The sequence below is a fragment of the Equus quagga genome, chromosome 5 (assembly GCF_021613505.1).
Source record: "Equus quagga isolate Etosha38 chromosome 5, UCLA_HA_Equagga_1.0, whole genome shotgun sequence".
Taxonomy (NCBI): domain Eukaryota; kingdom Metazoa; phylum Chordata; class Mammalia; order Perissodactyla; family Equidae; genus Equus; species Equus quagga.
This window is the reverse complement of record NC_060271.1, coordinates 13709100-13721829: the sequence shown is the minus strand read 5'-3', so window position 1 is coordinate 13721829 and position 12730 is coordinate 13709100. Positions and strand designations below refer to the sequence as shown.

The following is a 12730-nucleotide window of genomic DNA, read 5'->3' as shown; positions in this document are numbered from 1 at the left end:
ACGGAAATCATCCCACACCTCCTCCCCTACTCTCACTCTCTGATCCCCTCACAAGATTTCGCTGAGAAAGCAGAAAGCATTTCCCTTATCTTCCCACCCACAAGCCAACAGCCCCCAACATCTGCCCCTCCTCTGCTCTCCTCCCATCAAAGGCCCATCCCTCCTCTAGGGCTTGTGGCCCGCCCCCAACCCCACAGAGACTGCGCTGCTTCCATGGGGTCCCCCTCACGCGACCATCTGTCTCTCCTCTCCGGGTTCATCCCAGCCGACCAAGCAGGCCCATGATCTCCCAGCTGGAAGAGAAAGGGAGCAGGGAGGGGGGAGGGGAGGGAGTCGCTTCACCCACAGCGCCCGCCACCCGAGTTCTCCTTGTGGAATATAGCGACCAACCACAACAAAGAAAAAACTTCACTTTGGGTTTTTGTTTCAGAAAAAAATTCTGACAGAAGTCTTTTTATTAAAAACAAACTTTCTTGCAACCACAAGAGACAAATGGAACTTTTCATTCTAAACAATTAGTTTCCACCGAGCTTCACCTTAAGAAAGAAGCTTAGTAACCTTTACTGTCGATGCATTCACATCAACTGGTACAATTTTGAATTAACTTTCACACTAGACTTTTTTAATGACTTATGTAACTATCTAAACAATGCTTCACAGACCTTGAAATTGACTCAAACATCAGAGACATCAATATGTATTTTTTTCCAGCATTATTGAGATGTAATTGACATACAGCATTGTGCAAGTTTAAAATACGTATTTTTTATTAGGTGAAATAACTTCTACAGTAAAACAGAGTTCTTCGTTTTCTCCTCTTTTTCGTCTCTTCTCATTTCACTTCTTCACTTCCCATTTTAAAAATTCATCATGAACTACTTCTAACTCCACAGAAAAGAATAAAGAACAAGAAGACGCCTGATTCTCCGATTTAATGGATATGAACATTTCTTCTAATGTGCTTTAGATCTGTTTTAATAGATATGAACATTTCTTCTAATGTGCTTATCTGTTTGAAAGTAAATAAAACCTTATAAATACAGTGGAAGGCTGAATTTGTACCCCTCAATCCCATTCGCGCACCTCCCCGTGATACCCACTATTCTGAAGTTGGTGATATGTCTTCCATCCACCAACGTTTGTCCTGTGTTTTTAAAATTCCCACAAATATCGTACCTTAGCTATCCTCCTGTAACTTGCTTTTTTTATCCTATATTGTTTCCAAGACAATTTGTGACGGTATCTGTAGATGAAGTTCCGATTCATCCATTTTATTTCCTGCATAGTATGGCATTCTTTGAGTGCACCTGGGATGTAAAAACCACCTGGGACATTAAATAAAGGGACGTATGGTGACATTACTATGAAAAACTCTCCAATTTCCATCTACTTATTTTAAGGTTTCTCAGATCTTCCATTCGTGAAAACAAAGATAGGAATAGAACTGGTGACAAACTGTCTCACTCTATGTGAGCTAATTGAAAAAGTTTCTTCATCTCCTTAGGAGATGCATTTCCAATACATTTCTAATTTTTAGGTTCAAAACTCTTGTCTTATTTTGATCATTCATCTACTTAGAATAATGATAATGATAATTCAATCCAGAAGATGTGTTTTGACACACGGAGACTTAAGTAGCATGAAATCTTTTAAAACATATATAGGTACATGTGAGCATCTTTTCATGTTTATGGGCGACTCCAGCTTCCTATTCAGGCGACTTTCTGTTCCGGTCTTTTGTCCATATTTAAGTTGTTTTGTCTTTTGCTCTTTGACTTGTAGGAGTTCTTATTTACATTCAGTGAACTAAACCTTTGACAGTTTATATGTATTGCAAGTTATTTCCTATAGTCTGTCACTTGTTTTTTCATTTGTTTATCATATAGAAGTTTTAATATATTCATCAATTTTCACTTTATGGTTCTCTAGATTTTAAGAAATCTTTCCCTACCCTAATGTCATAAAAACATACTCTCATATTTTCCTTTAAAAGATCTAAAGTTTTTTACAATTGAATTCCTAATTATCTAGACTTCTCCTGTGTGATATGAAGTAAGGACCTAATTTTATTTTATGGAGCATTACCTGCAGCATCCTTGGTGATTGCAGGAAGCTGGAGACAACCTAATGTCCATCACTGGGACAGTGGCAGGTAAAAGATACTATCATACAACAGGAAATAATGTATTAGATGTCACACTGCATCAAAACTATAATGTTTAGTGACAAAAATGAGATGTATGATACAGTATCATTAACATAACTTTTAAAATCCACCCACATACACAATACCTGCATACAACAATACCTGTTTTGCAAGAACAAAAAACAAGAAGATATATATTAAACACAGTGGAATGGTTGCTGGGGAGAAGGTGAATGGAAGAGGGATAGATGTAAGAATAAAAGAGTGAATGATAAATAGATAAATGGATAAATAAAGCAAGCCTGACACAGACCACTGATGATAATATGTCATGAACCCAGGAGCATGGTCATCACCTGAGAGCCAAAGATGATAGATAGATAGATAGATAGATAGATAGATAGATAGATAGATAGATAGATAACTGATAGATAGATAGATAGATGAGCAGAACTGCTACGAAAGGAGAGAGAGAGAAGGAACGCAAGAAGGAAGAATGAAAGGATGGAAGATAGAAGGAAGGATGGAAGGCAAAAAAGACTGAGTCGTCATCAGAGTATACAGCCTAGGGGAAACTATTCATGTGCCCAGAAGGACATAAATAATCATGATTCAAGCAGAGGCAGAGAGCGTGAAAGAGGGGTCAGTGCTGAATGGGAGCTGAATTTCTTCTAAGGCGTCCTAAACAACACCTTGACTTGCCCTTTAATAGGCTCTATCAAGGTCTCCAGAAGCAGCAAGAACCTCCTCACCACAGGGCAGGATTCAGAGCAAAAGGCAGATAGCGCTAAAAAGAATATTAAAAAAAACTATAACTTGGGGCTGGCCCCGTGGCCGAGTGGTTAAGTTCGCGTGCTCCACTGCAGGCGGCCCAGTGTTTCGTTGGTTCCAATCCTGGGCGCGGACATGGCACTGCTCGTCAAACCACGCTGAGGCAGCGTCCCACATGCCACAACTAGAAGGACCCACAACTAAAAATACACAACTAAATAAAATCTTTAGGGAGAAAAAAAAAAACCTATAACTTGCTTTCTTTCTACATCCCACCTCACACCCACTTCTGTCATCAGAAACAACCACTGGTCGACTCAGCTGTTTCTTCCACTGGGTATATGCTGAATGACAGACATACACTGCTGCCTCTTGAGTCACTAATTTTAGATATTACTTCTTGACTTATATTAAAAAATAAAATTCAGGGGCCGGCCCCATGGCTGGGTGGTTAAGTTTGCAGGCTCCGCTTCAGCGGCCCAGGGTTTCGAGGGTTCAGATCCTGGGCACAGATACGGCACCACTCATCAAGCCACGCTGAGGCGGCATCCCACATGCCACAGCTGGAAGGACCCACAACTAAAAATACACAACTATGTACCGGGAGGCTTTGGGGAGAAAGAAAAAAATTTTTTTTTAAATCTTAAAAAAAATAAATAAGATAAAAAAATTAAAAAAAATAAAATTCAGGGGCCAGCCCAGTGGCACAGCAGTTAAGTTCACATGTTCCACTTCGGTGGATCCCAGGTGCATGCTGCTTGTCAAGCCATGCTGTGGCAGGCATCCCACATATAAAGCAGAGGAAGATGGGTACAGGTGTTAGCTCAGGACCAATCTTCCTCAGCAAAAAGAGGAGGATTGGTGGTGGATGTTAGCTCAGGGCTAATCTTCCTAAAATAGATAAATAAATAAATAAACAAACAAATAAAATTCAACTGAGTACATTTTAAAGATCTTATTGGATTTATTCAACAATTCATGAATTGAGCAGCATCCCCTCTAGCAGATAGAAAGGAGCTCTGAGGAGCTGTACAAAATGAAAGGCTTTTATAGGCAGAAGGGAGCAGAACAAGGAATTCATATCAGCAAGAAGTGAACAGTCGTGGCAAGGTCACCTTCCTACAGGGGATGGCCGAGGTCCATCAGGCAGGTTTCCTCGCTAGTAGTGCTGATTGACTGGTTCAAGATTCCACTTCTGGGAGAGCTGAAACTATAATTAAGTCTCAGTTTGGTGTTGTGGGGCTTAGCATCAGTGACTCCATTTGGGGCCTGTTGTCTTTTTTTTAATACTCACCATCAAGGTCGATGAGGATGTTCTCTCCCTCACACCGCCTCTTCCCCGATGATGTGACTGTATTTCAATGTTGTTCCAAGCCAAGCCAAATAGAGTTCTACAATTACAATTCCTACCATGTAAAACTTTTTATTTTCCTGGAGTTAAAAAGTTCCCCATTTTAGAAATCTTTTATTTTTTCTGTTTTTAAATTTATGAAGTACTTGATACACAAAACAGTATATAGAATGTATGTTCTCGAAGAGTAATAAAAAAAACAAACAGTGGGGCTGGACAGTGGCTGAGTGGTTAAGTTTGGACGCTCCACTCTGGCAGCCCAGGGTTTCACCGGTTGGATCCTGGCGCAGACATGGCAGCGCCCATCAGGCCACGCTGAGGTGGCATCCCACATAGCACAACCAGGACCTACAACTAGAATACACAACTATGTACTGGTCAGCTTTGAAGAGAAGAAGAAGGAAAAAAAAGATTGGCAACAGATGTTAGCTCAGGTGCCAATCTTAAAGAAAAAAAAATAGCTATGTATCTTGACCCAGCTTAAGAAACAGGACTTGACCTGTTCTGTTCACTTTATTCCTCTCCAATCTGATCTCCTGCCTCCCTGACCCCAGAAATAACCACTATCCTGAAGTAGGATTTTCCTGTCTAATATCACCCTGTTTTAATTAATGCGACTTTCTTAACCTCATAAGAGATGTCCTCTCCAATTATTCTCTTTTCTCCAACTTTTCCAGATATTCATGGATCTTATTTCTCTATATAAATATTAAAATAACTTTATGAAGTTCCTTAAAAGATCCTGCTGGAATTTTTATGGAAATTGCATTAAATTGTGGCATACATTTAGAGAGAATAACATCTTTACCATTTTACTATCCATCAATGTGTATTTCAGGGCTGGCCCTGTGACCGAGTGGTTAAGTTTGGCACATTCTGCTTCAGCAGCCTGTATTCACAGGTTAAGATCCCGGGTACACCCGTGCAGTGGCCAAGACCCACATACAAAATAGAGGAAGATGGGCACAGACATTAGCGCAGGGCCAGCCTTGCTCAGCAAAAAGAGGAGGATTGGCAGCAGATGTTAGCTCAGGGCTAATCTTCCTCAAAAAAAAAAAAAAAAAAAAAAAAAAAATATATATATATATATATATATATATATATATATATATTTCATTCCATTTACTCAATCTCTATAATTCCTTAAGAGACTTTAAATTTTTTCCTCTATAAAGGCCATTTTTTTAGGTGGGTTTCTACTCTATAGTTTTGATGCTATTGTGAACAGTATCTTACTTTTACAATTACATTAAGTAGCTGGTTATTGCTGGTGAAGAGGAATATTAGTTTGTAAGTTAATTTAGAGCAAGCTTGCAGAACTCTTTTTTAATTCTAATTATTTACATATTGGTGTTGATTCTCTCGGGTTTTTCTGTATCGGAAACCAAATCATCAGCAGATACTGTTTTGTCTCATCCCCTCTATGTTCATGTTCAATTTCTCAGTGAGTAACAGACTCCCAAAAGCATACCTTGAACAAGCAAGAAGTTTATTTTCCCCTTAAATGAAGAAAGCCAGGAGGGAGGAAATTCAGAGTTACTATGGAGGCTCCACGGTGTCAAAGACCCAGGCTGCTATTGTGGTTGCACACGGCCACCAGTGCACAGCTGGAGCCAGCTACTTCATGTGTGCATCTCTTCCCAACGCCATCTTCAGTGACTTCCAGTTGGCAGCTTGATATCAGCCACGGTGAGCATATTTACACCACGGAAATGGGCAAATGCTTCAAATCAGGGTCCCTCCCGCCGGAGAACTTGTTAAAACACTAGCAGCACAGCGCTGCTTCCTTTCGCACACAAGGACGGTTGCTGGAGCTACAGCCATGGTCTCCACACTCTGGTAGCGGGGAAAAGAAAAGGGAATGGAGAAAATTCCTCCTTCCTTGTTAAAGAGAAGTCTCAGAAGTACTTTACACAGGCCTAGAATAATTTCATTTACATATACTTATAATAATTCTACTTCTATTTCAAGTTGAACTTAGCCACATGGCCTTACTGAGCAACGAGGGAGGCTGGGAAATGTATGCTGCCATACACTCAGGTGAAAAATGGGGGAAATGCTATAGGTAGGCAATGAGCAGTCTCTATCACACGTTCCAGTCCTTAAACACTGATTTCATTTCCAGGCTGCGCAGTCGTGGGGGCAACTGTAATCCTCTTCTCCGACCTTAAAGAGTATGTGTCTTTAAGTACGATGCTTACTATGAGTTTTTGGCATGTAGCCTGTATTATTTTAAGGAAGTTCTTTTCTATCACCAGTTTTCTCTGAGTTTTCATCAAAATTAGGTGCTGAATTTTCTATTAAACACTTTTCTGATTCTATTGCAATAATCACATTTTTCTCCTTTAGTCTATCAAGGTGGTGAATTACAATTGCTGGATTTTGCATGTTAATCATCTTTGCATTCCTGAGATAAACATTATTTTAACCATGATACATTTTTATTTCATTTTACCTTTTGAACATGTAAACAATTTGTAGGATTCAAAAGTCAAAACTATGAAAATATATAAACTCAGGGGCCAGCCCTGTGGCCAAGTGGTTAAGTTTGCCCACTCTGCTTCGGCAGCCCCGGGTTTTGCTGGTTCGGATCGTGGGCACGGACTTGGCACCACTCATCAGGCCATGCTGAGGCAGCATCCCACATGCCACAACTAGAATGACCCACACCTAAAAATACACAACTTTGTACCAGGGGGCTTTGGGAGAAAAAGGAAAAATAAAATCTTTAAAAAAACAAATACATAAACTCAGAGAAGTCTCCCTCTTGTCCTTATCCTTTCCACCCCATTCCCCTCCAACCCATGTTTATTAGTTTCTGGTTTCATCTTTCTGTGGTTCTTTTTGCAAAATAATAATAATCAGACATATTTTATTTCCCTTAACAAAAGATAATAGACACCTTATTTCAATTAATAATATATCCTGGAATTCACACCATATCAGTTTATAGAGACCTTCTTCATTCTTTTTTTGGCTGCATAGTACTCCATTGTGGGGATATACTGTACTTTATTCAGCCTGTACCTATAGGTGGGAATTTAAATTGTTTACAGAATTTTGCTATTACAGATAATACTGCAATTAATAGCTTTGTGCATATGTTTTTTCATATTTATAGGTGTGTATCTTTGGGGTAAATTCCCAGAAGTAAATTGTTGTATCAAGAGTAAATTCAGGGGCCGGCCCAGTGGTGCAGCTGTTAAGAATGCACGTTCCACTTCGGGGGCCCGGGTTCACCGGTTTGGACCCGGGTGTGGACATGGTGCAGCTTGTCAAGCCATGCTGTGGCAGGTGTCCCACATATAAAGTAGAGGAAGATGAGCACAGATGTGAGCTCAGGGCCAGTCTTCCTCAGCAAAAAGAAGAGGTTTGGTTGCAGATGTTAGCTCAGGGCTAATCTTCCTCAAAAAAAAAAGATTGATGTAAAGTTGTTCATTCATTTTTTTATAAATATTTTTAATCTATGTTGTGTCTGTACTTATTTCTCTTTTTTCATTCTGTATTTTGCATATATATATATTTTTTTATCTCTCCTCCCAGGTTCACCTAGCTTATTAAGACTTTCAAACAACTGGCTTTTGTGTGTGTGTGAGGAAGACTGGCCCTGTGCTAACGTCTGTTGCCAATCTTCCTCTACTTTATGTGGGATGCGGCCCGGGCCATGGAAGTAGAGTGTGAGAACTTAACCTTCACCGCACCAGGCCCGCCCCTAAACAACTAGCTTTTTAAAATTCTTTTTAAAATCTCTTTTTCACTGATTTCTGCCTTCCCCCACCCCCTTATTTCTTTGAATCTCAACTCTGTAACTCTTTCCCAAATTGTTGAACAACGTATCAGTAAGGAATATTTTCAGTTAGGAACATTTTCAGCTGCAGGTTACAGAAAGCTTGAATACAGTTTGCTTAAACAAACAGGTGGGGTTTTGTTTGGCTTTGTTTTGTTTTATGTTTACACAACAAGGAGTCGGGATGTAGGTGGCTGCTGGTGTTGGTTCAACTGCTCGGCCACTGAGAACCTTCCTGGGCCCTTCCTGCCTGCCTGCTTGTCTGTCCTGAGTGTGCTGGATTTTTGATCTGATGACTATCAACTTACTTCATGATCACAAGGCAGCTGTCACAACTCTGGACAGAAGGTCCATGTCCCAGGCAAGAAAAAAGGGAATGAGATGTTACAAGCAGAGCATACTTATGTCACTCCCTTCTATTAGAAAACAACACATCCTGCCCAGAAGCCCCCCCAAAACCGTCCTGCTTATATCTCATCGGCCAGAACTGCATCACACGGCCAGCTCTAATTGCATGGGAATCTGGGAAAGCAAGTATTTCACTTTTTTGGTTTCCAATCTGGAGATGAGTAAGGAAGAAGGGGCTGGAGGTGGCCGTCGGATTAGCCACCCACAGTGTGTGTCACAAACAACTGGCTCATCTAAATGTCTTCAGTCTTCCTTGTTTTCTGTATCCCTTCCCGACGCCTTTGTGATGAAACCCCACCCTGACCTTATTGCTCATGGTTTCATTTTGGCTGCAACCATTCTGCTATTCAATCCATGTAGGAATTTCAACTATTAAATTTTTCATACCCAGTATTTCCAACTGATTCTTCTTGTTTGTTCCTGCCTTATGGTAACAATATCCTCCCTTATCTTTTGAGGATATTTATCACACGTTTTAAACTGGATCAACAGCCAGTCTGTTTCACCTAATATTAGTTGCTCAGCTTGTGGTTTTCCTTTTATTACGAATGTGTCCCCCTTTGAGTCCCTATTGCTTTGTGGGTGTCAGTGAACTTAGCAGGGGCCGGCCCCTATTTGCTGCTGCTTCTTTGCCTTCAACTCAAAATAATTCTTTTGTAAAGAGGCATATTTTGGGGTGACATTCTGGTTTCCTTCATTATTTTTTTTCTGAACTACTTGAAAGTCGTGAACATCATGACTCTTTCGTTCTAAGTATTTCAGCATGCATCTCCCAAGAATAAGCACATTCTCCCACATAATCAGGGTGTCATTATGACCGTTAAGTAAATCAGAAATAATTCCCTAAAGTGTCTCATAGCTAGTCCATATTCAGATTTCCCCAATTACTCCTAATTTTTTTAAACCATGACCCAATCAAGATTCATGCTTTGCATTTGGTTGTTGTTTGTATTCTCTTAAAATCTAGAACAGTCTTTGTATTTCTCTTTTTTCTTAACAGAGACTTTGTAAAGAGATCAGGCCAGACGTCTTGTAAAGTGTCCTGCATTCTGTATTTGCCTCATTATTCCTCATGGTGTCATGCAATTTGTTCCTCCATCGGCTGTATTTCCCAGAAACAGGAAGTTAAGTCTAGAGGCTGGACTGGACTTAGGCTACACATTTTTGGCATTCTTATCTCCTGGATGATGCTGTGTATTTCCTATCGTAACCTATCAGGAGATACATAATGTCAGGCTGCCCCACTGCTGGTGATGCTAAGTTTGATCACTTGGTTACACTGGTGACTGGCACATATTTCCGCATAAAGGTATGCTTTCCCTTTGCAAGTTGTTCACGTAAACAATCTGTGACACGATACTCTGGCACCATGCACACATCCTCTACTCTGTCACCTTTCACCTAGCATCCCTGACTCATTGATTTCATTGGGAACTGCAGTATAGTTCCAGAGTCTTTACTTAGAAAAGTGACTGTTTGAAAGTTTTTCTAGTTTTTTTTCCAAATATGCCTCTTCTTTCTTACACATTGTTCTTTCACAATGATTTTTTTAAAACTTACTATCTTTTTGATGTTAAGCATACCAATTTTATAGGCTCCAATGGTTCTATTACCAGTTTGAGGAGGGGAGGGCTTTTTTTTTCTTTCTATCATGGTGATGTATCGACGGTAATATGCTGGAGTCCCTGGCATACATATGTAAGTGTCCCTAATCTAATGACTTTATGTTTCCTGAAGTCACGGAAGTTTCATTATTCACAGACCATGGGCCTCTCTTCATTTATGGCACAAAAGGAATTCTCGACTTTGGGACTTTGTGTTTCCTGTGGGTTTCACTGTTTTTGGACCAGTTGATGTTAATTTCTTGACTTTGGCTTCCTGTAAAAGGAGGGTACTGGCATCAGAAACAAGTTATGAGGGCAGGAGTTTTATCACCCATGCCTGGCCAGGAGAAATTCACTGGATCTGTCCCAGGTCAAGGAACTGGAAATAGGCCCCCTGCAAAAGCCCATGTGCCCCAAGGGTTCCACATCGGCCTTGGGGAGCAGAAAGGAAGTTTGCGTTTTTTTTTGTTTTTTTGAGGAAGATTAGCCCTGAGCTAACTGCTGCCGCCAATCCTCCCTTTTGCTGAGGAAGACTGGCCCTGAGCTCACATCTGGGCCCATCTTCCTCTACTTTATACGTGGGACGCCTGCCACAGCATGGCTGGACAAGCGGTGCCATGTCCGTACCCGGGATCCGAACCAGCGAACCCCAGGCCACCAAAGTGGAACGTGCGCACTTAACCACTGCGCCACCTGGCCGGCCCTAAAGAATAATTCTATTTTACCTGCCCTCTCTGCAGCTCTCCAAAGTGACTTCCTCTTTCACTCCTTCTAGGCTTCCACTCCCTGGTTTTGCTCATCTCTTCAAACCACCCTAATCTCATCTTCTTTGCTTCTCCTCCTCTGCCCTACCTCAAAATGGTGGCATGCCCCATGGCTCAATTATGGTTCTTCTCATCTCCATCTACACTCTCCCTACGTCTCATTCAGTTCCATGACTCTAAATACATCTACATAAAATAACTGCCAAATCCCTATCTCTGGCCTTGATCTCTCCCTGAGCTCCTAGCTTGTATATCCAAGTCCTCACCTGACACCTCCAATGGGAAGTCTTGTAGACATCTCAGACTCGACCTGACCAAAACGAAACCCTTGACCTATCCATCCTGACCTGTCTCCTTCACACCTCCACTCCCCTATTTCAAGAAATGGTCCATCATCCGCCCAGTTGCTCTAGCCAGAAACCAGAAACCATCCATGTTATCCCTTCTCCTTCACTCCTACATGCAACCTGTCAACCTAAACAAGAGAGATAAACTGAGGCAAGCTCAAATTATCAGAAATTGAGCTTATTCTGGAGTAGCAGAGGAATTACAATGTGGGAAATGCATCCTCTAGCAAGCTACAGGCAGGCCATTGAGGGTTTGGGGAGGGCTATATTCATGGGCAAGGAGCCACAAAGAGGGGGTCATTGAGCCAGAGTTCAAACACTCCGTTCATCGGCTTGAGGGTGGGGAGAGATTCTCTCAGTTCTTAAGTTCCATTTTTCTGAGGGAGCATGTGAGATTCTCCATTGCATATCCTCCAGTTTCATTTTAGATCGAAACCCTCTCACAAACTCATCAGCAAGTGGTGCTTACTCCACCTCCCAAACAAGGTACACCTTTAATCCATTCCCTTAGCTACATTTCCTTTGTCACTACCCCATGCCAGGCCAGCATAATCCCTTGCCTTCTAAATGATCTCCTCAATTCCAGTCTTGCCCTCTTCAAATCGGTTCTCTACACAGCAGCAAGCCTGAGACATGAAATCAAATATGACTCAGATCTTGTCAGTCTTCTGCTGAAAATCTTCAATGACTTCTGATTAGAATAAAAGCCAAAATTATTACTATGGGCTACATGATGCTAAATGATCTCACTCCTCTGCCGCTTACCTATTGCCTTCCAGCCACACTGGCTTCTTTCACTTCTTCAAGACCAAGTTCTTTCCTGCCTCAGGGCCTTTGCACATACCGTTTTCAGATCCGAATCTCAAAGGTTCTCCACCTCTCTGTCCTCCATTTTCACATGGCTAGTTCCTCCTTGTTCTCTAGACTCAGGTCAAATATCACTTCAAAGATTTCTTCCCCGGCTACTTTATCTAAAGTAGCTTCCTCCATTATTCTCTATCCTAGCTCTGTTTCCCTCAGAACACTCAGGACAATTTATAATTTATTTATTTATTTTTTTTGTCTCCTTGGAAATGTCAGGTCAAGGAGACAAGTACTACATGTCTTGCTCACTTCTACTATCTCCAGTACCTAGCACCACGCCTAGCACGTGGCGGACACTCAATAAACCTAGTGCGTCTGCGACTCTCAGGCACTTTAAACAGAGCCCCTCATGTCAACTTCGCAATAACCCCGCCACGGAGGAAACATGCTCCCCATTGTGCAAAGAAGGAAACCGAGAGTCAAGTGTCTAACCTGTCCGAGGTCCCGGAGCTAGCAGCTGAAGAAATCGGGATTCGAATCCATGCCTGTAGGACCCCAGAGCCCTCACTCTCAAACCGCGGACTGGTTTCTCAGTTTGGGGTAAGCCAGCGGTACAACACCGTCCTCACGTATAACGTCAGGAACAAAAGCACGCGAGGCTCGCGAAGTTCCCAGCAGGCCCTGCGCTCGGGGGTGTGGCCAGACGAGAGGGCGGCCCCAGGCGCCTGCAGCCCCAGCCAAGACTACG

At 41.7% G+C, this 12730-nt stretch overlaps 1 long non-coding RNA gene across 5 annotated transcripts; it reads right to left on the bottom strand.

Annotated features, from left to right (window-relative positions):
- Positions 1 to 464: 464 nt before the first annotated feature.
- On the bottom strand, positions 465 to 12628 carry LOC124239912 (uncharacterized). Of its 5 annotated transcripts, XR_006888728.1 has the most exons (6): positions 12475 to 12628; positions 5740 to 6104; positions 4212 to 4308; positions 2086 to 2162; positions 1177 to 1325; positions 465 to 1009 (listed from the first exon to the last, which is right to left on the bottom strand). It is a non-coding gene; the product is annotated as an uncharacterized LOC124239912 (long non-coding RNA). The 5 variants fall into 5 exon arrangements; XR_006888729.1 differs by lacking the exons at positions 465 to 1009; positions 2086 to 2162 and having other exon boundaries at positions 1307 to 1325; positions 12475 to 12627; XR_006888727.1 differs by lacking the exons at positions 465 to 1009; positions 1177 to 1325; positions 2086 to 2162 and adding an exon at positions 3880 to 4127 and having other exon boundaries at positions 4212 to 4323; positions 12475 to 12627.
- Positions 12629 to 12730: the final 102 nt, after the last annotated feature.